Raw genomic sequence first — 3,566 nt, 5'->3', positions numbered from 1 at the left:
AACAAGTTCAGGCTAGTAAACCTGTTTGAAAGACCTTTTTTCAGTGAAATGCAGCTTAGTGCAAAAACAGGCTGCTCTCGCTCTGAAACGCTCATTTTTCACATAAGCCACTTTTCAGCCTTAGGCGACTGTACAGTGCTAAAACAGCCTCCTATCGCTCTGAAACGCTCATTTTTTACATAACCCACTTTTCAGCCTTAATGAATTAAATTCCAGGTAAAAACTCCTTTGCCATGAAGAAGATCCAAATTCAACCAGTTCAGGCTAGTAAACCTGTTTGAAAGACCTTTTTTCAGTGAAATGCAGCTTAGTGCAAAAACAGGCTGCTCTCGCTCTGAAACGCTCATTTTTCACATAAGCCACTTTTCACCTTTAATGAATGAAATTCCAGGTAAAAACTCCTTTGCCATGAAGAAGATCCAAATTCATGCAGTTCAGGCTAGTAAACCTGGTTGAAAGACCTTTTTTCAGTGAAATGCAGCTTAGTGCAAAAACAGGCTGCTCTCGCTCTGAAACGCTCATTTTTCACATAAGCCACTTTTCAGCCTTAGTCGACTGTACAGTGCTAAAAGAGCCTCCAATCGCTCTGAAACGCTCATTTTTGACATAAGCCACTTTTCACCTTTAATGAATGAAATTCCAGGTAAAAACTCCTTTGCCATGAAGAAGATCCAAATTCATGCAGTTCAGGCTAGTAAACCTGGTTGAAAGACCTTTTTTCAGTGAAATGCAGCTTAGTGCAAAAACAGGCTGCTCTCGCTCTGAAACGCTCATTTTTCACATAAGCCACTTTTCAGCCTTAGTCGACTGTACAGTGCTAAAACAGCCTCCAATCGCTCTGAAACGCTCATTTTTGACATACGCCACTTTTCACCTTTAATGAATGAAATTCCAGGTAAAAACTCCTTTGCCATGAAGAAGATCCAAATTCAACCAGTTCAGGCTAGTAAACCTGTTTGAAAGACCTTTTTTCAGTGAAATGCAGCTTAGTGCAAAAACAGGCTGCTCTCGCTCTGAAACGCTCATTTTTCACATAAGCCACTTTTCAGCGCTAAAACAGCCTCCAATCGCTCTGAAACGCTCATTTTTGACATAAGCCACTTTTCACCTTTAATGAATGAAATTCCAGGTAAAAACTCCTTTGCCATGAAGAAGATCCAAATTCAACCAGTTCAGGCTAGTAAACCTGTTTGAAAGACCTTTTTTCAGTGAAATGCAGCTTAGTGCAAAAACAGGCTGCTCTCGCTCTGAAACGCTCATTTTTCACATAAGCCACTTTTCAGCGCTAAAACAGCCTCCAATCGCTCTGAAACGCTCATTTTTGACATAAGCCACTTTTCACCTTTAATGAATGAAATTCCAGGTAAAAACTCCTTTGCCATGAAGAAGATCCAAATTCATGCAGTTCAGGCTAGTAAACCTGGTTGAAAGACCTTTTTTCAGTGAAATGCAGCTTAGTGCAAAAACAGGCTGCTCTCGCTCTGAAACGCTCATTTTTCACATAAGCCACTTTTCAGCCTTAGGCGACTGTACAGTGCTAAAACAGCCTCCTATCGCTCTGAAACGCTCATTTTTGACATAACCCACTTTTCAGCCTTAATGAATTAAATTCCAGGTAAAAACTCATTTGCCATGAAGAAGATCCAAATTCAACCAGTTCAGGCTAGTAAACCTGTTTGAAAGACCATTTTTCAGTGAAATGCAGCTTAGTGCAAAAACAGGCTGCTCTCGCTCTGAAACGCTCATTTTTCACATAAGCCACTTTTCAGCGCTAAAACAGCCTCCAATCGCTCTGAAACGCTCATTTTTGACATAAGCCACTTTTCACCTTTAATGAATGAAATTCCAGGTAAAAACTCCTTTGCCATGAAGAAGATCCAAATTCATGCAGTTCAGGCTAGTAAACCTGGTTGAAAGACCTTTTTTCAGTGAAATGCAGCTTAGTGCAAAAACAGGCTGCTCTCGCTCTGAAACGCTCATTTTTCACATAAGCCACTTTTCAGCCTTAGTCGACTGTACAGTGCTAAAACAGCCTCCAATCGCTCTGAAACGCTCATTTTTGACATACGCCACTTTTCACCTTTAATGAATGAAATTCCAGGTAAAAACTCCTTTGCCATGAAGAAGATCCAAATTCAACCAGTTCAGGCTAGTAAACCTGTTTGAAAGACCTTTTTTCAGTGAAATGCAGCTTAGTGCAAAAACAGGCTGCTCTCGCTCTGAAACGCTCATTTTTCACATAAGCCACTTTTCAGCGCTAAAACAGCCTCCAATCGCTCTGAAACGCTCATTTTTGACATAAGCCACTTTTCACCTTTAATGAATGAAATTCCAGGTAAAAACTCCTTTGCCATGAAGAAGATCCAAATTCAACCAGTTCAGGCTAGTAAACCTGTTTGAAAGACCTTTTTTCAGTGAAATGCAGCTTAGTGCAAAAACAGGCTGCTCTCGCTCTGAAACGCTCATTTTTCACATAAGCCACTTTTCAGCGCTAAAACAGCCTCCAATCGCTCTGAAACGCTCATTTTTGACATAAGCCACTTTTCACCTTTAATGAATGAAATTCCAGGTAAAAACTCCTTTGCCATGAAGAAGATCCAAATTCATGCAGTTCAGGCTAGTAAACCTGGTTGAAAGACCTTTTTTCAGTGAAATGCAGCTTAGTGCAAAAACAGGCTGCTCTCGCTCTGAAACGCTCATTTTTCACATAAGCCACTTTTCAGCCTTAGGCGACTGTACAGTGCTAAAACAGCCTCCAATCGCTCTGAAACGCTCATTTTTGACATAAGCCACTTTTCACCTTTAATGAATGAAATTCCAGGTAAAAACTCCTTTGCCATGAAGAAGATCCAAATTCAACCAGTTCAGGCTAGTAAACCTGTTTGAAAGACCTTTTTTCAGTGAAATGCAGCTTAGTGCAAAAACAGGCTGCTCTCGCTCTGAAACGCTCATTTTTCACATAAGCCACTTTTCAGCCTTAGGCGACTGTACAGTGCTAAAACAGCCTCCTCTCGCTCTGAAACGCTCATTTTTCACATAAGCCACTTTTCAGCCTTAGGCGACTGTACAGTGCTAAAACAGCCTCCTATCGCTCTGAAACGCTCATTTTTGACATAACCCACTTTTCAGCCTTAATGAATGAAATTCCAGGTAAAAACTCCTTTGCCATGAAGAAGATCCAAATTCAACCAGTTCAGGCTAGTAAACCTGTTTGAAAGACCTTTTTTCAGTGAAATGCAGCTTAGTGCAAAAACAGGCTGCTCTCGCTCTGAAACGCTCATTTTTCACATAAGCCACTTTTCAGCGCTAAAACAGCCTCCAATCGCTCTGAAACGCTCATTTTTGACATAAGCCACTTTTCACCTTTAATGAATGAAATTCCAGGTAAAAACTCCTTTGCCATGAAGAAGATCCAAATTCAACAAGTTCAGGCTAGTAAACCTGTTTGAAAGACCTTTTTTCAGTGAAATGCAGCTTAGTGCAAAAACAGGCTGCTCTCGCTCTGAAACGCTAATTTTTCACATAAGCCACTTTTCAGCCTTAGGCGACTGTACAGTGCTAAAACA

Source organism: Pagrus pagrus (genome assembly GCF_965226575.1).
Source record: "Pagrus pagrus genome assembly, contig: HAP1_SCAFFOLD_138, whole genome shotgun sequence".
Lineage (NCBI taxonomy): Eukaryota > Metazoa > Chordata > Actinopteri > Spariformes > Sparidae > Pagrus > Pagrus pagrus.
The sequence above is the reverse complement of the archived record's forward strand: the minus strand, read 5'-3'. Positions refer to the sequence as shown.